This window comes from Hyla sarda, chromosome 1, assembly GCF_029499605.1.
Source record: "Hyla sarda isolate aHylSar1 chromosome 1, aHylSar1.hap1, whole genome shotgun sequence".
NCBI classification, from domain to species: domain Eukaryota; kingdom Metazoa; phylum Chordata; class Amphibia; order Anura; family Hylidae; genus Hyla; species Hyla sarda.
In genome coordinates this window covers 565,829,541-565,854,679 of record NC_079189.1, presented here as the reverse complement: position 1 = coordinate 565,854,679, position 25,139 = coordinate 565,829,541, and the positions used below count along the sequence as shown (strand labels likewise).

At 42.6% G+C, this 25,139-nt stretch overlaps 1 long non-coding RNA gene across 1 annotated transcript in view; it reads left to right on the top strand.

The window, feature by feature from the left end:
• The first annotated feature begins 5,219 nt into the window (after positions 1-5,219).
• LOC130293834 (uncharacterized) overlaps positions 5,220-25,139 on the top strand; it is a 204,493-nt gene continuing 184,573 nt past the window's right edge. The window contains exon 1 of the long non-coding RNA XR_008848312.1: positions 5,220-5,321. This is a non-coding gene — a long non-coding RNA (uncharacterized LOC130293834). The remainder of the gene's footprint in view (positions 5,322-25,139) is intronic.

Genomic DNA, 25,139 nt, shown 5'->3' with positions numbered 1-25,139 from the left:
TGTTACTAGCACTGTGTAAATAAACACAGACCACACATTGTATGCTGTGTACAGTACTGGTTAAACCACACATGGAATACTGTGTACAGTACTGGTCAGATCACACATGGAATACTGTGTACAGTACTGGTCGGACCACACATGGTATTCTGTGCACAGTACTGGTCAGACCACACATGGTATACTGTGTACAGTACTGGTTAGACCACACATGGAACACTGTGTACTGGTCAAACCACACATGGAATACTGTGTACAGTACTGGTCAGACCACACATTGAATACTGTGTATATTACTGGTCAGACCACACATGGAATGCTGTGTACAGTACTTGTTGGACCACACATGGAACACTGTGTACAGTACTGGTATGACCACACATGATATACTGTGTACAGTACTGGTCAGACCACACATTGAATACTGTGTACAGTACTGGTCAAACCACACATGGAATACTGTATACAGTACTGGTTAGATCACACAGGGAATACTGTGTACAGTACTGGTCAGACCACACTTGGAATACTGTGTACAGTACAGGTCAGACCACACATGGTATTCTGTGTACAGTACTGGTCAGACCACACACGGTATACTGTGTACAGTACTGGTTAGACCACACATGGAACACTGTGTACAGTACTGGTCAGACCACACATGGAATACTGTATACAGTACTGGTCAGACCACACATGGTATACTGTATACAGTACTGGTCAGACCACACATAGTATACTGTGTAAAGTTATGGTCAGACCACACATGGAATTCTGTGTACAGTACTGGTCAGACCACACACGGTATACTGTGTACAGTACTGGTAAGACCACACATGGAACACTGTGTACAGTACTGGTCAGACCACATATGGAATACTGTGTACAGTACTGGTCAAACCACACATGGAATACTGTATACAGTACTGGTTAGATCACACAGGGAATACTGTGTACAGTACTGGTCAGACCACACTTGGAATACTGTGTACAGTACAGGTCAGACCACACATGGTATTCTGTGTACAGTACTGGTCAGACCACACACGGTATACTGTGTACAGTACTGGTTAGACCACACATGGAACACTGTGTACAGTACTGGTCAGACCACACATGGAATACTGTATACAGTACTGGTCAGACCACACATGGTATACTGTATACAGTACTGGTCAGACCACACATAGTATACTGTGTAAAGTTATGGTCAGACCACACATGGAATTCTGTGTACAGTACTGGTCAGACCACACACGGTATACTGTGTACAGTACTGGTAAGACCACACATGGAACACTGTGTACAGTACTGGTCAGACCACATATGGAATACTGTGTACAGTACTGGTCAGACCACAAATGGTATACTGTGTACAGTACTGGTCAGACCACATACAGTAAAACAAAAGGAAGGGTCGGCACTAGTGTCTCGTAGTGGTGGACGCAGAAGGCAGTGCAGAGGTAGAAAAGAAATCCTGGCACTGTAGTCTTCTTCCAAGTGTTACGTGTTTATTTACACAGTGCTAGTAACAAGAATAGATGCATTTCGGCCAAAGCCTTACTCAGACTGACATCAGTCTGAGTAAGGCTTTGGTCGAAATGTGTCTATTCTTGTTACTAGCACTGTGTAAATAAACACAGACTACACATTGTATACTGTGTACAGTACTGGTCAGACCACACATGGAATACTGTGTACAGTACTGGTCAGACCACACATGGAATACTGTGTACAGTACTGGTCAGACCACACAGGGAATACTGTGCACAGTACTGGGCACCAGTGTACAAGAAAGATATAGTGGAGATGGAGAGGGCTCAAAGGGGAGTGGGAGGACTACAATACCCATAAATATTATCGGAATCAGAGTTATTTCCATTAGAAAAAAGAAGGCTTAGGGGCAACCTAATAACAATGTATAAATATATCAGGGGGCAGTACAGAGATCTCTTGCATGATCTATTCATATCCAGGACTACATCCTTAATATCCTCTACATCTAGAGAAAAGAAGGTTTCTACACCAGCACAGATGAGGGTTCTTTACTGTAAGAGCAGTGAGACTGGAACTCTCTGCCAGAGGAAGTGGTCATGGGGAACTCAATAAAAGAGATCAGGAGGGGCCTGGATACATTTCTGGAGAGAAATAATATCACAGGTTATGGATACCAGATCTAGGGGGAAAGAATGTTGAACCAGGGATTTATTCCCATAAGACCATGTTCACATGTACGGAATTTCCGTGTAGAATTCTGCCAGAGATTCTGGAGCAGCAGAGTCCCGTTGTATTCCATGGGATTGTGCTGCACTGTGCACACAAAGGAATTTCTGTGCCAGATGCATTTTATGCAAATCTGACCTCTGTCACATTATGCAACCAAGTACGACCAAAAGTGGCTTTTCAATAAGGAAAAGTTTTTGTGCGTTTGGTACATACCACGCTAAATACTATACCCTATCAATAAATAGTGCCAAACAATAAATTTAGTCAGTAAAATGTCAAATTTTATTAAGCAAACATAATCATAAAAACATGATTAAAATGACATAGAAATGAGGATCAGTAACAACCGGGAAAAAGTGTGTACTCTGATCTAAACGATCTCTTGGAGGGCAGATACCAAAGGTACTAATAAATACATAATAAGCTACAGGAAACGAATACCATAGAGTGTATACAATACATAAGGTTAGCCACAGATACATAAATTAATACAAGAGATGAGATTAAATGTGGTGATATAAAAATAAAAAATAAACTTTGCAGTGATGTGGGGGTTTGGACATGCAGAGAGGTCAGTAGGGCATGTTGAGGGCCAAAACAATCAAAAGATACTGGTCCAGGTACCCTAAATGCCGTATCTCTGCAATGGACCCCATGTGGGCAACGGCCACCACAGCACATGCAAAGTCACCACACTGATACTCACACTGTCAGAGAACACACAAGCTTGGGGCATTAGGGTACCTGGACCAGTATCTTTTGATTGTTTTGGCCAACATCTGCCTGGGCATGCTGGCAGTTGTAGTTTTGTAACATCGGGAAGGCCACAGTGCGCCCGCACCGCCACATGACCTGATGGCCACATGCCTCCTGCCGCCACTAATCTCTCCTGCCACTGCCCGCTACTCCTTTACTGGTTCCCCCTGCTCTGCCCGGACCACCATTGGTGGGCAGAGCGGGAGAGCTATGCTTTGATCTCCCCATTTCCCCATCTGCTATTGGTCGGTCGCTTGCGACTGACCAATGGCAGGGGATAGGAAGAGGTGGCACCCATGCCACCTCACTCCTATCCTTCAGCATCATCTGGGCTGTCTCTGACAGCCCCGACTATCCTAATTTTCTAGGCGATCTGGTCACCAGAGACCCGTTGAGCCCGGAAAAACTGTGATTCGCCGGTCAGAATTGACCAGTGAATCACGGCGATTGCCATTATGGGTGGTGTCTCTGGACCCCCCTAGGCATTGCCACTGGATGTTCGTTCTGATCATCACCCGGCGAGCAGCGTGATCTGAAATACGGAGGGCATACATGTACGCCCTCTGTCCTTATGTACCGGGATGCGAGGGCATACCTGTACGCCCTCCGTCCCCAACAGGATAAAAAACTAGCCCATTTATCTAGTTTCATTTTTTTTCACTAGAAAAGGACACAGCCTATTTGGGCCATAAGGTAGCAGCCAATTTTTTTTTGTGTGTTTAGGTTTTTCCTCCTCACCTTTTTTAAGAACCATAACTCGTTTTATTTTTCCATCCACAGGCCATATGAGGGCTTGTCCTTTGCAGAGCCATTTGTACTTTCCAACGGCAGCAGAGAGCTCCTTGGTCAGACTGGAAAGTACTACACAACTTCCTTTGGAGCATACAGCAGCTGATAAGTACTGGAAGGATTAAAGGGGTTATCAAGAATAGAAAAAGTGAGCTAATTTCTTTTAAAAACCACTCTGTCTACAAGTTGGGTGTGGTTTGGCTCCATTTACTTTACTAGAACATTTTTTTTTTTTAAATAGCTCTGTTTTTCTATTTCTGAATAACCCCTTTAAGATTTTTAAATAGAAGTAATATACAAATCTGTATAACTTTCTGCCACCAGATGATTAAAAAAAAAATCCCACCGAAGTACCCCTTTAAGGGATTACAATAATTAATTGGTGCCAAATATATAAACTTGATTCTTTTTTTTTTTTAACAGCTTTACCCCTAAGCTGAACAGTTATATTGTAGGTAGCACATTGTTTGTTTTTGTCACCCTTATTTTATTGGGGGATGATAGAAATGACAGGAGACATATAGAAATCTGAGTATAGTAGTTGATGCTCACAATACCTCTGGTTGCTTGAGGCTTTCAGACATAGTAAATTAGAATCCAGTCAGAATGCAGAATCCCCCAGTTACCCCGCCACAGATTTCACTACCGACTTCGCTTTCTGCCTTACATTTCATTGGTAATTGATGAAAGTCTCACAAGCGCTCTCCAGCTGAGAGACTTGAAAGCTGAAGAGGTTTTAATGTTTCTTCTTTAAATGAAAATGACATTAAAGGTGCAGCCTCCCCAAACATGACCTAGTTTATAAAAATGAGTGTGACGGGCGCAGATTAACATCCCATTGTTACAGTGTATGTTCGCCGGCTCTACGACATAAAGTATAAACTTGCCGCTCCCCATTAGTCCTCGTTCACATAACAACCCCTGCTGGCCTCTTCTCTCCTCCACATCAAACGACTACTCAAAAAATGTCATCAACAGTAATATTTTTTGCTCTTCGATACCTTTTTGACTGCAAAATCCATTTGCATTTAATTTGCAAGAATAAAAGAAATGTTTTTTTTTTATTTAAAAACGAGGATGAATCCCATCAAACTGACAAAAAAAGATTTTGCACAAGTTGGATAAAATATATACAAAAAGTACAAAAATGTCATATCGTATAATTGCTGTTTATTTGTTTGTTTGTTTGAATATAAAATTTTACTTCTCAAAGAAAAAGTTTAAATCTGCAGCCGCGGTAAAAATGGATCTAATTGGTGTCACTTTCTTTAATCCAACACGCGGTAATGATGCAACTTCAATATTGTGCTGTCACACTTGATACCATTGCCTTGTAGCGGAATACATTTTTCTTCTATTTGTTTCCATGGTAGCTGATTCTTATGTCTCATTATGTTGCTAGTACACACAAAAAAAGAGAGGAGCAGCAGCGATCAGTCCGCGTGAGTGTTGGTCGAAAATACTCATATTCTTCAATTTAACCAGTAGAGACTCTATTGAAATCTCCGGGGGATCCTCATACAAGTCGAAGTGGTATTTCCGCATCCCAGGTACATAGGATAATGTATGTTTAGCCAATACTAAGCTGTGTGACTGCAGGACTACACTGGCACTAGACTGGTATTGGGTCTGTCAATCTTATGGCACGACTTAGTGATTGACATTGGGACTGAATGATGATAGGGAAGGGAAAATACTGCAAGTAAGAAAATGTTGTCTTAAATTAGATTACTGTATGTATTGTATAGGTGTACAGTATTCTAAGCTCCACCAATATAAGGTTTAAAGAAAAATGTTTAGTGCCAAACAAATATCTCTTGCTGTATAATGAACAGGTGACTCCTGCTATACTGTGCTGTACTACTTTCTATATACAACATAATAAGTACTATAATGCTGCCCCCTATGTACTAGGATAGATGTGCTTTAATACTGCTCCTTTGTACAAGAATATTATTACTATAACACTAAGAATATTATTACTATAACACTGCTCCTTAAGTACAAGAATATGACTACTACTGTATAATGCTGCCTCCCTATATACAAGAATATATCAACTAAAATACTGCCTCCTATGTACAAGAATATGACTACTGTAATACTGTCCCTATGTACAAGAATATTACTACTATAATACTGCTCCTACATACAAGAATATAACTATTATAATACTGCTCCTATGTACAAGAATATAACTACTATAATACTGCCTGCTATGTACAAGAATATAACCACTATAATACCACATCTATGTACAAGTAAGCAACTTCTATAATAATACCTCATGTCTACAAAACTATAACTTCTATTATGCTACCTCCTATGTACAAGTATATAACTACTATAATACTGCCCCTATGTACAAGTATATAACTACTATAATACAGCTCCTATGTGCAAGTATATAACTGCTATAATACTGTCCCCTATGTACAAGAACATAACTACTATAATACTGCTCCTATATACAAGAACATAACTACTAATATTTCTACTATAATACTGCCTCATTTGTACAAGAATGCAACTACTATAATACTGCCTCCTATGTACAAGTATATAACTACTATAATACTGCTTGTCACTCACCTGAATGCGGGCTGTCACGAAACTGGATGTGGATCCTCTACCTGTGTGGCTGATGACTCGGACCATATTGGGGAGCGGAGATTAATGTGCCTCTGGTCTTCACCAGAGCCCGCTGCAAAGCAGGATGGATTTGCTGCGGCAGGCGACACCCAGGTCGCTCCCATAGCAGACACCTCCCAATCGCAGAAAGTTTTTATTCCCCAGCAGAGTCCCAGAAGACTTAAAGGACATCTGCAGCGCTCATACATAAAACAAAAAGTTTACCTCATCTGATAGCTCTTTCAAAGACCTTTCCAACGATACCTCATTTGTCAAATTTGGCCCAGCCATTCTCTTGTAATTGCCACCTGTAGCAGTAAGCAGCCATGTCATAAAGACTACATTTGCCATGACTCCCTGCGCCAGATTCCTGTTAGCTGCTGCTCTCCCTCCTCCCCTTCGCTCTCCGAAGTTTTCCGAATCTAGAGCGGGGAGGAGCGAGGGCAGAGGCTGAGATCGCACGTCTGCAGAACATAAGCCACGCCCCTTGGATTCGGAAAACTCACTTCAAACCCCCCGCTCTTACATTACACAAGAAGCAGGGGGAGAGCGAGGACGTATACAGCTCTGTACACAGCTCCATACACAGCTCCATCCCCCGCACACAGCTCGGTACACAGCTCGGTACACAGCTCCATCCCCTCCCCCTGCTCTGTCTCCCCAGGACCTCATCTACCACGGGGAGGCTGCAAGTTTGCACGGGGAAACACAGAGTGGGGGAGGGGAGAGAGGACGTCCGTGCAGAGCTCCTTCACCTCCATAATGATGTGTGAGGAGGACAGACTGCACTGCACGGGGCTGAGGATTTCTGTGTGTGAAGGAGACACAGACTGCAGGGGAATAAATATCATACTGAGGATGATTTCTATGTGTGAGGGGGGGGGGGGGGTACTGAATGACACATGCTGGGAGTTGTAGTCCCTGTTATGTGTGTGTATACCAGTGTTTCCCAACCAGGGAATGCTGGGACTAGTAGTTTTGCAACATCTGGAGGCACCCTGGTTGGGAAACACTGGTGTATGGACTACAACCCCCAGGAGACTACTGAGATACAATAGAGGTGTTGGTGAACTACAACTCCCAGGAGACTACTGAGATACAATATAGGTGTTGGTGAACTACAACTCCCAGGAGACTACTAAGATACAATATAGGTGTTGGTGAACTACAACTCCCAGGAGACTACTAAGATACAATATAGGTGTTGGTGAACTACAACCCCCAGGAGACTACTGAGATACAATAGAGGTGTTGGTGAACTACAACTCCCAGGAGACTACTAAGATACAATATAGGTGTTGGTGAACTACAACTCCCAGGAGACTACTAAGATACAATATAGGTGTTGGTGAACTACAACTCCCAGGAGACTACTCATACAATATAGGTGTTGGTGAACTACAACTCCCAGGAGACTACTGAGATACAATATAGGTGTTGGTGAACTAAAACTCACAGGAGACTACTGAGATACAATATAGGTGTTGGTGAACTACAACTCCCGGGAGACTACTAAGATACAATAGAGGTGTTGGTGAACTACAACTCCCTGGAGACTACTAAGATACAATATAGGTGTTGGTGAACTATAACTCCCAGGAGACTACTCATACAATATAGGTGTTGGTGAACTACAACTCCCAGGAGACTACTGAGATACAATAGAGGTATTGGTGAACTACAACTCCCAGGAGACAACTAAGATACAATATAGGTGTTGGTGAACTACAACTCCCAGGAGACTACTGAGATACAATATAGGTGTTGGTGAACTACAACTCCCAGGAGACTACTGAGATACAATAGAGGTGTTGGTGAACAACAACTCCCAGGAGACTACTCATACAATATAGGCATTGGTGAACTACAACTCCCAGGAGACTACTGAGATACAATAGAGGTGTTGGTGATCTACAACTCCCAGGAGACTACTGAGATACAATATAGGTGTTGGTGAACTACAACTCACAGGAGACTACAGAGATACAATATAGGTGTTGGTGAACTACAACTCCCAGGAGACTACTGAGATACAATATAGGTGTTGGTGAACTACAACTCCCAGGAGACTACTAAGATACAATAGAGGTGTTGGTGAACTACAACTCCCTGGAGACTACTGAGATACAATAGAGGTGTTGGTGAACTACAACTCCCAGGAGACTACTAAGATACAATAGAGGTGTTGGTGAACTACAACTCCCAGGAGAATACTGAGATAAAATAGAGGTGTTGATGAACTACAACTCCCAGGAGACTACTAAGATACAATAGAGGTGTTGGTGAACTACAACTCCCAGGAGACTACAGAGGCAGCATGCTGGTGTTATACCACAGACTGAAGACTTCTGAATGACACATGCTGGGAGTTGTAGTCCTCCCATTTGTGTGTGTATGCCAGTGTATCCCAACCAGTTATATTAGTGTGCTGTGTATAACTCTGCACAGGCTGTATATATATATATATATATATATATATATATATATATATATAAATGGATATAGGCAGCACACCAAAATGGGTGAAAAAAGTAAGTGCTTTTATTCCAAGGAAAATTGACAACGTTTCAGCGATCTCTCACCGCCATTTTCAAGTGATTTACAAGTGATACAAGCGGGGTTAAATACCTCCCCAAATCAGTGACATCATCAACATTTACATATCATGTGGCATCTGACATGTTATAAACAAAGTATAAACTATACAAACCAATAAATATAAACATGATCAATTTAGTGTATTCAATACTGTGGTACAAAGTGTATACATCTCTGTATTCCGATCGCCAATCATTTATAGGATCGGATTGTGATATAAATGTACAATTACAACAGTGATCGTGTAAACAAAACAAGTAAAAAAGGGGTTAAAAGACGTTACCCAATCAAGCAAACCCGTTTGTTTTAACCGGCCTCTTCGCAAACGCGCCATGATCCGCAGACCCGAGTCCACATGGGACGCCGGGATCTACTTCCGGTGTAACCGGAGTTCAACCAATCATAGTAACGGCGTCCCTGGTAGTCATAGAGACCTCCCGACCTGTCAGGTAAACAATGACTTGCGCATCGCGGCCAAGCTCCGTGGCTCTCAGCGCATGCTCAGTGTATATATAGGTGTTCACCAGCGCCATATTAATTCAGGGCAAATAAATATTAGGTTATGTAGCGAACTGCTGGCAAAGCACTTTACTTATACAATATAATTCCAATATTGTAACCCTGCACACATGCTAGAAAACAATCAAGGGACCTGGACACTTGCCCTCTGTTATGCACCGCACTGATCTGGGTGCGACTTATGGAATCCATAGGGTCCCAAAGTACGCTTCTCCCTACCAGATTGGTAAAAGCCTCACCTTCTGGCTGTCAGGATACTTCACCAGACCGTTCTTGTCAATACAGAGGTGTCCAACGGCAACCCATCATACACGTGACAATCATACCAGGGTACAACATTAGTAGTAGATCAATTAAAGAACATAAGGGGTATATGTCTTACAGTATCGATATTAGTATAGGGGCGCCGTCACTATACTGGTAAAATTTAAACAAATATAGAAAAATAAGTAAAAAATGAAAATTATAAATAGAAAATTATATATAAAAAAGAATGCGGATCCGTGTTGAGGTACTCGGTTCTTTTCTCAGGGTTGCTTGATTTTAACGTCGATGATCAATACTTCAAGATTTCTGAAATTTAAGACGACAAGTATTAGTAAATAATATCACTTGTAGAATACATAACCACACTGAACATAACCTTACACTGGGACTCTACAACAATTATCTCATCATCATCCTTGGCGTAACTACAAATTCTACGTTCAGACCATTTGGTTTAAGGGAATTGAGGTCATATATCCACCTCAATTCTCTTTTCTGTAGTGCGGCGACCCTATCCCCACCTCTCCTTAGCGGTGGAATATGATCTACCACCATACATTTTAAATCCTGTTCTCGATGTCCCGCTTCCAAAAAATGCTTGGACACCGGTAAATCGACTCTCCCTTTGCGTATAGAGTATCTATGTTGATTCAATCTTACTTTGAACTCACATTTTGTATCTCCAATATAAATAAACCCACAGGGACACCACAGAATATAGACCACAAAATCACTCTCACAATTAAGATAGAATTTTATAGGATAAGCTTTGCCTGTCTGGGGGTGCGTGAATGTATTCCCCCTCTGCACATACCTACAATTCACGCACCTCCTGCAGGGAAAGCATCCCTTTGCCTGTACCAAAACATATTTCTGTGTTTGAATTTGTTTAGACACATCCGCCCTTACTAGCTCATCCTTTAAATTTCTGGCCCTACGATAGGACATGAGGGGCATTTCCCTAAGTTCAGAAATATTGGGAAAACTTTCACTGATCAAGTGCCAATGTTTTCTTAATTTTTGGGCAATCTGTCCTGATACTTCATTAAAGGTAGAAATAAATGGAATACGTGTTGTCTGATCTCTTTTAGTTCTAGATTTCCTCTGTCCCCTCCTTTCCTCATAAAGCCTGTTTCTGCCTATTAACCAGAGTGGAGGGATAACCTCTGGTCATAAATTGGGTTGCCATTTTATTTACTGCCTGATCCAATTTCTCACTACTGTCAACAATTCTGCTGGCACGTAGAAATTGGCTGTATGGTAGTGACTCAATCATCTGTCTCAGGTGGCACGAATTAAATTGCAGCAGGGTATTACAGTCTGTGGGCTTATAATATATGTCTGTAGAGAGTCTATGATTTACAATAGAGACTTCTGTGTCCAAAAATTGTACCTTATCTTGTGAATAGGTCAGGGTAAACTGTAAGTCCCTGTCAACACTGTTAAGGTATGATTGGAATTCCACTAATTCCTCACCCGTGCCATCCCAGATCAAAAAAATATCATCTATGTAGCGCCACCACAGCCAGAAGGTGAGGCTTTTACCAATCTGGTAGGGAGAAGCGTACTTTGGGACCCTATGGATTCCATATGTCGCACCCAGATCCGTGCGGTGCATAACAGAGGGCAAGTGTCCAGGTCCCTTGATTGTTTTCTAGCATGTGTGCAGGGTTACAATATTGGAATTATATGATTCCTACTATACATTTGGCAATTGAGTGAAGTGCTTTGCCAGCAGTTCGCTACATAACCTAATATTTATTTGCCCTGAATTAATATGGTGCTGGTGAACACCTATATATACACTGAGCATGCGCTGAGAGCCACGGAGCTTGGCCGCGATGCGCAAGTCATTGTTTACCTGACAGGTCGGGAGGTCTCTATGACTACCAGGGACGCCGTTACTATGATTGGTTGAACTCCGGTTACACCGGAAGTAGATCCCGGCGTCCCATGTGGACTCGGGTCTGCGGATCATGGCACGTTTGCGATGAGGCCGGCTAAAACAAACGGGTTTGCTTGATTGGGTAACGTCTTTTAACCCCTTTTTTACTTGTTTTGTTTACACGATCACTGTTGTAATTGTACATTTATATCACAATCCGATCCTATAAATGATTGGCGATCGGAATACAGAGATGTATACACTTTGTACCACAGTATTGAATACACTAAATTGATCATGTTTATATTTATTGGTTTGTATAGTTTATACTTTGTTTATAACATGTCAGATGCCACATGATATGTAAATGTTGATGATGTCACTGATTTGGGGAGGTATTTAACCCCGCTTGTATCACTTGTAAATCACTTGAAAATGGCGGTGAGAGATCGCTGAAACGTTGTCAATTTTCCTTGGAATAAAAGCACTTACTTTTTTCACCCATTTTGGTGTGCTGCCTATATCCATTTATATCTAAAGAGGACCGGAGCACCGAGGTTCAAGGGCTTGCACCCAATCACCTGGATACGAGGAGGTGCTGCTTTGTATGATAATTATTATATATATATATATATATATATATATATATATATATATATATATAGCAGCAAAGCAAAACAGCAGCACACCGACTTAGATGAAAGCCTGTCAGGCTTTATTCATCAGATGCCGCGACGTTTCAACCGTCTCTCACGGTCTTTGTCAAGCTTGGCAAAGACCGTGAGAGACGGTTGAAACGTCGTGGCATCTGATGAATAAAGCCTGACACGCTTTCATCTAAGTCGGTGTGCTGCTGTTTTGCTTTGCTACCTGTTTGTGGGGGCTCTTGACCTGGGCCCGACCAGCTTGCACCTGCGGACACTCCGGGAGTGCGGTCCTTTTTGTTGAACTTTTATATATATATATATATATATATATATATATATATATATATATATATATATATATATTAGTGTGTTGTGTATAACGCAGAGTATATATATATATATATATATATATATATATATATATATATATACAGCGTCATACACAACACACTAATATATATATATATATATATATATATATATACAGCCTGTGCTGACATATACACTGCACACTAATATAACTCAGCACTGGTTGGGATACACTGGCAAAAGGGACTACAACTCCCAGCATGTGTCATTAAGGAGTCTTCAGTCTGTGGTATAACACCAGCATGCTTCCTCTGTAGTCTCATGGGGGGTTGTAGTTCACCAACACCTATATTGTATCTTAGTAGTCTCCTGGGAGTTGTAGTTCACCAACACCTATATTGTAGCTTAGTAGTCTCCTGGGAGTTGTAGTTCATCAACACCTCTATTGAATCTCAGTAGTCTTCTGGGAGTTGTAGTTCACCAACACCTCTATTGTATCTCAGTAGTCTCCTGGGAGTTGTAGATCACCAACACCTATATTGTATCTTAGTTGTCTCCTGGGAGTTGTAGTTCACCAACACCTATATTGTATCTCAGTAGTCTCCTGGGAGTTGTAGTTCACCAACACCTCTATTGTATCTTAGTAGTCTCCTGGGAGTTGTAGTTCACCAAAATCTATATTGTATCTCAGTAGTCTCCTGGGAGTTGTAGTTCACCAACACCTATATTGTATCTTAGTAGTCTCCTGGGAGTTGTAGTTCACCAACACCTCTATTGTATCTCTGTAGTCTCCTGGGAGTTGTAGTTCACCAGTACCTATATTGTATCTTAGTAGTCTCCTAGGGGGTTGTAGTTCCCCAACACCTCTATTGTATCTCTGTAGTCTCCTGGGGGTTGTAGTTCACCAACACCTATATTGTATCTTAGTAGTCTCCTGGGAGTTGTAGTTCACCAACACCTCTATTGTATCTCAGTAGCCTCCTGAGAGTTGTAGTTCACCAACACCTATATTGTATCTCAATAGTCTCCTGGGGGTTGTAGTCCATACACCAGTGTTTCCCAACCAGGGTGCCTCCAGATGTTGCAAAACTACTAGTCCCAGCATTCCCTGGTTTGGAAACACTGGTATACACACACATAACAGGAACTACAACTCCCAGCATGTGTCATTCAGTAGTCCCCCCCCTCACACATAGAAATCATCCCCAGTGTGATATTTATTCCCCTGCAGTCTGTGTCTCCTTCACACACAGAAATCCTCAGCCCCGTGCAGTGCAGTCTGTCCTCCTCACACATCATTATGGAGGTGAAGGAGCTCTGCACGGACGTCCTCTCTCCCCTCCCCCGCTCTGTGTTTTCCCCATGCAAAACTTGCAGCCTCCCCGTGGTAGATGAGGTCCTGGGGAGACAGAGCAGGGGGAGGGGATGGAGCTGTGTACCGAGCTGTGTACCGAGCTGTGTGCGGGGGATGGAGCTGTGTATGGAGCTGTGTACAGAGCTGTATACGTCCCCGCTGTCCCCCTGCTTCTTGTGTAATGTAAGAGCAGGGGGTGTGAAGTGAGATTTCCGAACCCAAGGGGCGTGGCTTATGTCCTGCAGACGTGTGATCTCGGCCTCTGCCCTCGCTCCTCCCCGCTTCTCCCCGCTCTAGCTTCGGAAAACTTTGCAGGGGGAGTGAAGCAATCCCCCGGCGCATTATGGGCATTTGTGACGTAGCGTCGACCAAGATGCTCCATAGAGAATAATAGGTCGACGCTACGTGCGTTAGGGGACCAGGAGATGACTTCCGGTGGCGGCATAGCGGAGAAACGGGACCAGCCAGGTAATGGATCCCATTTAGAAACTTATATAGCTTGTGTTATTATTACATTTGGGCCCTAATTTGCTAGCGCTGCAGTTGTCCTTTAATGAATTTGCACCCTCCAAAAAGGGGACATTCCCAATAGTGGACGCGGACACACCCAATAGGGGACAAAACACTCCCAATAGGGGACAAAACACACCCAACAGGGGACAAAGTAATCCCAATGGGGGACAAAACACAACCAACAGGGGCAAAACACTCCCATTAGGGGACAAACTGCTTCCAATAGGGAACAACCAGGCTTATGTGCCTGGTCTCACTGCTTCTGTATGTCTGCCAGCCACATAATTCAACCTCCCCCTCTTCCATGCCAAATTATCCCCCCCCCCCTTTATAACCCTCTGTGCCACATTATTTTCCCTTGATCCCCCCCACCTGTGTTGTTTCATTCCCCCTTTATTACTCTCTGTGTAAATTCATCACTCCCTCTTTAGCACCCACTGTGCCATTTCTGTCCCCTTTTTTCCCCACCTGTGTCATTTCATCCCCCTTCATCCCCCTTTATCCCGTCACTCGTCAGTGCCAGCAGGCAGTGCTGCTGCTCTCAGTAAGTGCAACGCAGAGGACATCAGCAGAATGTCAAACCTGCTGAGAACCCCTGCACCTGAGCCTGCTGGCCAAGTGAGAAGAACAACAGGGGGAGAAGGGAAGGGGAAAAGTGATGTGGCACAAGGGGTAAGGAGGGGATGATTTGGCACAGGGCACCGAGGGAATAAAGTGGCACAGAGGGATAATGGGGGAATGACATGGCACAAGGGGAAGAAATGGCACAGGAGGTGTAAAGAGGGGGTGATTAATTTGTAGAGAGAGTAATAAGGGGGAATGAAATGACACAGGGGGGATCAAGGGGAAATGATGTGGCACAGGTGGTAAGGGGGATGATTTGGCATACAGCACAGGGGAAATAAAGTGGCACCGGGTGTAAAAGGGGAATGAAATGCTATAGAAGGGTTCAAGGGGGGGGGGGGGGAATTAGGTGGCATTGGAGGGATCAAGAGGGGGAATAAAATTGCATGGGGAAGAAAAGGTTCAGGGGGATGATAAGGGAGGATTAAACTGGGAGAGAGATTCTACTGTAATATTGCTTTTTATCATGTTTTATAGGTAATTACACACCAGAGGAAGTACAGGACAGTATTTGGTCATTTTCAGATTTTTGAGCCTTTTTTTCCCCAATAGGCAACATCTTTCAATAGCGAACACTTTTTTTTTTCCCCTGTGAGTGTCCACTTTTGGGAGCTTCTACTACATAATACTGCTTCTATGTACAAGAATAAAACTACTATAGAAGACCAGAGATGGTGCTAAACTCTGATGGCAAGTAAACACATCTCCAGAGGAAAGACTTCTTTAAATTGTAGCTGTCATAATGAAAAAATAAATTGGCATTTCTAGAACATGTCAAAGGTTTTTATCAGATGGGGTCTGATTGTTCAGTACCCAACCGATCAATAAAACACACTTTGTCTATTTGAGCAGGACAACCCTGATAGAGTTACATTATGAGAGCATCTTGGTCACGTGACACATAACTGGAAGAAAAGTGCTAGGCACTTCCCCCAACACATTTTACTGATCAGTCAGGGTCTGAACACTCAAAACTTTTTACATATCTCTATGTCAAATTGGAAGTTTTTCATAATGAAAGTTGACAGTTAAATGGGCGCTGTCAGAATTGTTTTATATGTTTTACATCTTGGCAACCTTTCTGATATACATCATAAAAAAATTGTATCTCTTTTATAGATATAGAATGCATGACTAGGGGTCCCCATACTATCCAGAACATATGTCAGAACCCATAGGGTTAAATGGTTCTGACAGTTTCTTTTGTTACCTTTTTGTTACTGGGTGACACTCGGCTGTCTGGACTGGTCAGCTGACCTTGATTGGAGCACCTGTTCTGGCTCCATATAAGCTGGCAGTCTGCTCTCACACCCTGCCTGGGAAAGAGCTTCAACTCCTGTCTAGAATTTTTTTATTGTATGCTGTATTTCTGGCATATCTGACCAATTGGCTCTGCTCTCTGACCCTTCTCCTGTTTCTGCGACTTTGGCACTTCTGTGATATCTTGGTACTGACTCTGCTTGTGGACTGTGACTTATTGTGTGTATGTTTAGATATTATCTCTGTTAGTTTGTGTGCACCCTTACAGTATCCTGACTTTGACTGTATTATAGTATGTTTTGTTGACACTTACTTCCCTCACTTATTTAAGTAAAGGTCCGTCAATGTGGTTGTCGATCCGCTGCCTAGGGCGGATAGACAAGAAGGCAGGGAAAGGGGTGGGCGAGAAAAGTGTTGCACTCCTTCCCTGCCCATACGTGACAACATAACCCTGTCCAGCTGCAGCATCATCTTTGTCCTAGCTGAAACACAGGCAGGGACAAAGTCTAGGAAGTGAGGGTGGGACTAGTACACCTCTGAACTCACTCCTGTCCTTTCAGACTGCAGCATGAAAACATTGAGGAAGGGGTTACAGAGCAGCCTGCAGTGATTGGATAAAGAGACCCAGCACAGCAGACTCGGGGGGAAGATGATTCATGCAGAGTGAGGACACACCCCCTCCAAAGCACAGGATGACAAACCAAGTGAGCAACAGATAGAAGGTATTTGTGACCGAAATATAGGTGATAGGTACATAAAAATTATATGTGCATAATCAGGATTAGGTAATGAGGAACATATAACATTTTTTGACTGATATTCTTTAGGCATGTGTGATTTTTTTTTCTTCTTTTTTTCTTTATAGCATGAGGTCTTGGAATGATTTTGGAAAATTCAGAGTAAATTGAAACTCTATAAAATGTGACGATTCCCTGACCTTTCTGGTATAAAGGGCGACACATCTCCAGGTAAATCAGGAGAGAGAAATTAGGCACAATACATCCCTTTAATTTTTTCTTATCTCCTTTCTTCAGACGAGACATTTTCTGTGATATTTTTGTTGGATATTCTGTGGAACAATGAAGAAAAGAATCAATGTGTTCTTAATGAGAACATCAAGGAGAATAACAGCAATAATTATCTCTCCTAAAAATCAATGCAACTGGATCCCTGAAAGTGATATACCACACACGCTAGAGATATTTTATTTGTTTATTTTTACCTTTATTGTTCTTTGTTTATGGTTTGAATTTTTTTAAACCTCAAACATTGATTAGTCAAATCCTCCCTAAAATAGCTGTGATGAAATATATTGTGTGTATAGGCTATTGGTGGTAGTTCTTCTCCATAAATGCATCAATATATCCTAAAAGAGGTTATTCAGGGGTTACCCAGCCTACTAAAAATTAATGTATGTAGAACAAGAAGTCCCAGCACTCACCAGGTTGCAAGCCAATATACTTGTTTATTCACAAGGAAACAGGACGCGTTTCGGCAAAGCCTTCCTCTGCTGTTTAGCTAGATCGCACACAAGCGTCAGCTAAATACATGAGGGGGCACCCAATAATGACGTCACCCACTGGCCGGCACGCCGGGTTTGACGTCAGGTAGTCATAGTAACAAAATAAACAAAGTGGTAACATGTGATTCCGAGAGAGTCACTAAGTAATAGTAAATAAACAAAGAACAAAAGAACTGTGCCGATCGCGCTCCCCTGCAGGGGAGTTGGCACGGCTAATGTGCATCATAAAGCAGTCACGGAGATGGAACCATGCATCTGGTGTCTTCAGTGTTCCCAGCCGGGAACTGTTAGGCTGAAAACTCCCGGTCAAACACAATAAAAAGTTCAAATAGTCCCTTCCAGTGGAAAGTGTAGATGCGTGCAATCCAGCTGCGGAGAAAACCCGGTGATCCGGAATCCAAGCAGTCCGGCATATCCAAGAAACTTATTACGGAGACAGGCGCTTCTAATGTCTGTATTTAGTCTGTTACAGTAACCAAGCCAGTCTCGTCGGTGGAATAAGTACTTGAATGCTGTGATAATGTAAAAGGGAGTGGGCAGAACATTCAGCCGAGCCTCCTGGGGTAAGCAGACAGAAAAGGGATGGAAAGGACATAGTAGGCACATAATGAACAGTGGACATACCCATCTTGTAAGATAAAGGAAGACTATGCAATCCCACCTCCCTGAACATTGAGATCTGGTCGAGCCTGGGATAGCTAGAAAAGAAAATGGTATGAGAATAAATACATGGTTATAGTAGTCCCAAAATCTCATATTCTCTATTTAGCCCATTGGGCTCTAGCGTCTGGAGGGTATGGATCCAATAAGCCTCTCTGTGTAATAGGCGTTTTTTTTATGTCACCTCCTCTGATTGGCAGGGTCACCTGTTCAATGACCTGGTACTTTAATTGGGAAATAGAATGTTTCTTTTCAACAAAATGGTGTGGTAAGGGCAACAGGAGATTTGCACATCTGATGGTGGATTTGTGCTTACACACTCTATCTCTGATGGTCTGCATTGTTTCCCCTATATATAATAATCCACATGGGCACTTTATAGCATAGACCACATTCTTACTCAGGCATGTGTGATAGCCCCTTATTTTGTATGCTCTCCCTGACTGAGGATGGAGGATTTTGTCTCCTTTTAGTATATTACTACATTAAGAGCATTGGAGTGAGGGGAACGTGCCTGTGTGTCTGGTGGTAAGTAGTCTCTGTGTGGTGGCTGTCTCATCCTGTCAGGGAAGTGCCCTGACCAGGTTGTTGGACAGGTTGGGGACCCTTTTGTTGCAAATGAGTGGTGGGATAGCGAATTCTGGTATGTTCGGGTATGCTTCCTGGAGTATGTACCAATGTTTGCGGACAACCGTGTCAACTTTAAATATGTATGGGTGATATTCTCTCACAAAAGGTGACCCTGCCAATCAGAGGAGGTGACATTAAAAAACGCCTATTACAGAGAGAGGCTTATTGGATCCATACCCTCCAGACGCTAGAGCCCAAAGGGCTAAATAGAGAATATGAGATTTCGGGACTTCTATAACCATGTATTTATTCTCATACCATTTTCTTTTCTAGCTATCCCCAGGCTCGACCAGATCTCAATGTTGCATAGTCTTCCTTTATCTTACAAGATGGGTATGTCCACTGTTGATTATGTGCCTACTATGTCCTTTCCATACCTTTTCTGTCTGCTTACCCCAGGTGGCTACCTGGGGCACCTCTATAGCTGTTGATGCCTAAAATATAACGCCTATTATGTCTATATGATCCACCTTCTGGATCTGGCATATGCTTTACCATGATTTCCGTGGCTTTATATGTGTAATGATACATTATTGTCTCTCTCCTAGGTAAATACACTTGACTACCTTGTATTTCATTTATGCCTATGTATTTACCGCTTGCTGAAGCTGATTCTCACTGTACCCTGCTTCAATCATGATTTCTTATACGCTGCTACCCACGGAGCAGCCCTCTGCTGAATGTTCTGCCCACTCCCTTTTACATTATCACAGCATTTAAGTACCTATTCCATCGACGAGACCGGCTTGGTTACTGTAACGGACTAAATACTGACATTAGAAGCGCTAATTGCGCCTGTCTCTGTAATAAGTTTCTTGGATATGCCGGACTGCTTGGATTCCGGATCACCGGGTTTTCTCCGCAGCTGGATTGCACGCATGGACACTTTCCACTGGAAGGGACTATTTGAACTTTTTGCTGTGTCTGACGGGGAGTTTTCAGCCTAACAGTTCCTGGCCAGGAACACTGAAGACACCAGATGCATGGTTCCATCTCCGTGACTGCTCTATGATGCACATTAGCCGCGCCAACTCCCCTGCAGGGGAGCGCGATCGGCACAGTCCTTTTGTTCTTTGATTATTTACTATTACGTAGTCACGTGACTCTCTCGAAATCACATGTTACCACTTTGTTGATTTTGTTACTATGACTACCTGACGTCACACCGGGCATGACGGCCAGTGGGTGACGTCATTATTGGGCTCCCCCTCATGTATTTAGCTGACGCTTGTATGCGATCTAGCTAAAAAGCAGAGGAAGGCTTTGCCGAAACGCGTCCTGTTTCCTTGTGAATAAACAAGTATATTGGCTTGCAACCTGGTGAGTGCTGGGACTTCTTGTTCTACATTCCTTCCACGTGCACCACCACTTACAGAAGTGCCGACTCCTTCTCCTATACTACTAAAAATTAATGGCCTATCCTCAGGATCGGCGGGGTTCCGATTATCCCGCCAATCACCTGCCTTGCTGTACTATTAGTAGTGGTTGTGCAAGATTCTTCAGCGTTGCTTTACAAATAGTACAATAAATACAGGGATCCAGGTATGAGAGCTGGTAAACATAAAAAAAAAATTAAAGTTCCTACAAATTTTAAAATACAAAGTTCCTACAAATTTTAAAATACAAAGCTGAGACAGGCGCGGTACACAAGGACAAGGCAAGGCGAGGTCAGACGTAGCAAAAGGTCAAGGCAGGCGGCAAGGTTCGTAGTCAGGGGCAACAGCAAGGGGTCTGGATACACAGGCTAGGGATACACAAAAAACCCTTTCTCAGGGCACTAAGGCAACAAGATCTGGCGACGACAGGAAGGGGAAGTGGGTTTATATGTTTTTTTGGGAGTAATACACTGATTGGGCCAGGCACCAATTAGTGGTGCACTGGCCCTTTAAATTTCAGAGAGCCGGCGCGCGCGTGCCGGGACGGACCTGAAGGAGGACGGGGAAGGTGAGAAGATCGGGATGTGACCCGCGGGCGGGCATATCCCGCTAGGCGGATCGCATCCCCGCCGGGGACACTAGAGCAGCGCTCCCGGTCAGCGGGTCTGACCGGGACGCTGCAGAGTGAAGAACGCCGCGAGCGCTCCAGGAGGGACAGGGACCCCTGGCTACCTCTGGCAAGCACATGGAGGGCTGTGCAGCCCCCCAAAGGAATGCCACCCCACACCATTACTGATTCACCGCCAAACCGGTCATGCTGGAGGATGTTGCAGGAAGCAGAACATTTGCCATGGCATCTCATGACTCTGTCACGTCTGTCATGTGCTCAGTGTGAACCTGCTTTCATCAGTAAAGAGCACAGGGCGCCAGTGGCAAATTTGCCAATCTTGGTGTTCTCTGGCAATGCCAAACATCCTGCACAGTGTTTAACTGTAAGCACAACCCCCACCTGTGGACATCGGGCCCTCATACCATTCCATGGAGTCTGTTTCTGACTGTTTGAGTGGACACATGCACATTTGTGGCCTGCTGGAGGTCATTTTGTAGGGCTCTGGCAGTGCTCCTCCTGCTCCTCCTTGCACAAAGGCAGAGGTAGCAGTCCTGCTGCTGGGTTGCTGCCCTTCTACAGCCTCCTTCACATCTCCTGATGTACTGGCATGTCTCCTGGTAGCGCCTCCATGCTATGGACTCTATGCTGACAGACACATCAAACCTTCTTGCCACAAGCTTGCATTGATGTGCCATCCTGGATGAGCTGCAGTACCTGAGCCACTTCTGTGGGTTGTAGACTCCGTCTCATGCTACCAATAGAGTGAAAGCACCGCCAGCATTTAAAAGTGACCAAAACATCAGCCACGAAGCATAGGAACTGAGAAGCGGTCTGTGGTCACCATCTGCAGAACTACTCCTTTATTGGAGGTGTCTTGTTATGTGCCTATAATTTCCACCTGTTGTCTGTTCCATTTGCACAACAGCATGGGAAATTGATTGTTAATCAGTGTTGCTTCCTGAGTGGACAGTGTGATTTCACAGAAGTGTGATTGACTTGGAGTCACATTGTGTTGTTTAAGTGTTGTTTAAGTGTTCCCTTATTTTTTTGAGCAGTGTATAATACACCAACTTCCAGTCAATATTTTATTTTCTAGTTTTATTGTTATTATTAGGTATTATTTTTTACTTTTTATTGTTAGTATTACATTATTTTATTATATTTTAGTTTTTACTAGCTGAGTACCCGGCATTGCCCAGTTTTCCTTCCTAATCCTTGTTTGGGAGGAAAGAGGAAGCTTTTGACTTCATATTCCATCCTCATATATTGTTGTCATATCCCAACCCCATATCCTGTCCTCATATCTCAACCTCATATACCGTCCTCATATCCCAACCTCATATCCTGTCCTCATTTCCCGTCATCATATCTCGACCTCATATACTGACCTCCTATCCCGACCTCCTATCCTGACCTCCTATTCCGACCTCCTATCCCAACCTCATATCCTGTCCTCCTATCTCGACCTCAAATCCTGTCCTCATATCCTGACCTCATATCCCATCCTCATATCCCGACCTCCTATCCCAACCTCCTATCTCGACCTCATTTCCTGTCCTCCTATCTCGACCTCATATCCCATCCTCATATCCTGTCTTCATATCCCGATCTCATATTCCGATCTCATATTCCGTCCTCATATCTTGTCATCATATCTCGACCTCATATCCTGACCTCCTATCCCGTCCTCATATCTTGACCTCATATGCTGTCCTCCTATCCCATCCTCATATCACAACCTCATATCTTGACCTTCTTCCCCAACCTCCCATTCCAACCTCCTATGCCGACCTCATATCCTGTCCTCCTATCCCGCCCTCCTATCCCGCCCTCCTATCTCGTCCTCACATCCTGTCTTCATGTCCCGACTTCATATACCGTCCTCATATCCCATCCTCATATCCCGTCCTCACATCCTGACCTCATATGCTGACCTCATATCCCGTCCTTGTGTCCCATCCTCATATCCTGTCCTCAGGTGGGACTGATTTGTGATGAATATATTGTAAGCTGAAAATAGAAGGTGATGTGGCTTTGTGGGACTGGGCGTGATTTGCAAGCCAGACGGATGCACTAAAAGGGTAGACAATAAAAGGGGTAGGGCTTAAAATATGGGCGTGTCTTTGTGAGATGGGGTGTGGCTTTCAAGCCGGATTGACACATTCACCAGGAGATGCAGAGCAGAGCTTGTGGAGTAAGGTACTGGAAGTCCCATGTACTTGCGTGGGACTTGAAACAAAAACCCATCTTTTATATAAGGGTGTAGGTAAGGGTTAATTTAACTATCATATCTTTTTATTTGACATATAAGTAATATGTGTATCAAGTATTATCGAAATATCTCCAGCCGTACAGAAGTTATATGGGAACATACAGTTCCCATTGATTTGCATAGGACTTCAAATAAAAACCCTGACCCTCACAAATGGGGGGTAGTTAAGGGCTAAATTAACTATCCTATATTTTCGGTGGACATATAAGTAACATGTGACCAAGTATTACTGAAATATCTCCAGCTGTTTGGAAGTTGTGCAGTGACATATATTTCCCATAGACTTGTATGGGACTTTAAACAAAAACCCTGACCCTCACAAATGGGGGTAGGTAAGGGTTAAATTACCTATCTTATGTTTGTTGCTGACATATAAGTAACATGTGTGCCAAGTTTCATGTTAATATCTTTAGCCGTTTGGACGTGATACTTGAACATACACATACACACACACAGACACACACACATACACACACACATTAGCCCTGATTTACTAACGTGATCTCGACTCTTTTTATGGGGTTATGCGACACAATTTGTGTTGCACGTCCTCTGTGACGCTTTGTGCGACACTGGTAAAAACTGGTAAAAACCCGACGGTTTTCCAATTACTTGGAGTATTTTTTTAACCCGACTAAAGGGGCGTGGTTTGCATAATTAGGGGCGTGTTGCCGACATTTTCCTGGAAATCCGACAGTTGTATTTAAAGACCCACCAGAAAAATTGTGAATTACTGAGCTTGAAAACCTGACTGCCTTGAGGTGTGGGGAATCTGTTAAAAAGTTTTTTGTTTTTTTTTAAATCCTGCTACTTTGTTCCCTTAGTAGCTTTTTATATAAAATTTTTCCTTTTTTATGTTTGTTTCTTTGGAATTTCTCTTTTTTTTTTTTTTTTTTAAATCTTGGCTTTCATTTCCTTCTTTTTTTTACTTTTTGTTTGTTAACCCATTAATGACAATGAATGTAAAGTTATGTCCTGGTGCAGAATTACTTTGCTCTATTTATTTGCTTTATGCTTTATTTTTCCTGTGCAACGCTTTTTTTTCTCTGTGCGACAGAATTTTCCCGACATTGATAAATACGTGTGGGAAAAAATAGTCGGGGAAACAAATAACCATCTGAAAATAAACCGACACTCTTAGTTAATCAGGGCTATTGAGTTTTATATATATATAGATATATTTTATTTTTGTTCTAATTTATTCTATTTTATTCAATTGTACTCTATTTTTTATATATTATTATTTAAAAATATTTTCTATATTATTATTATTATTAAAAAAATATTTTTTATTTCTATTAAGTTATAACATTTTTATTATTAGTTTATTGATTTATTACCGTTTTATGTCCCAACATGATTCCCATTTGATCCATGCACCAATATTAAACCAGTGTGTAAAAATTTTTTTTTTATTTCTATTAAGTTATAAAAATGTTATTATTAGTTTGTTGATTTTTTACCATTTTATGTCCCAACATGATTCACATTTGACCCATGCACCAATATTAAACCAGTGTGTAACACTCCAATTTAAACACCATGTATAAAAAATACCTATATACCACAATATCAATTTCATACATCTCTTTTTTTTATAATACAGCATATCCTGTCTCACTTCTAAGAACTACAGGTACTGCATTTAATGTGACCTGTCTATTGCACTATTTAACAACTGGACTATTGTT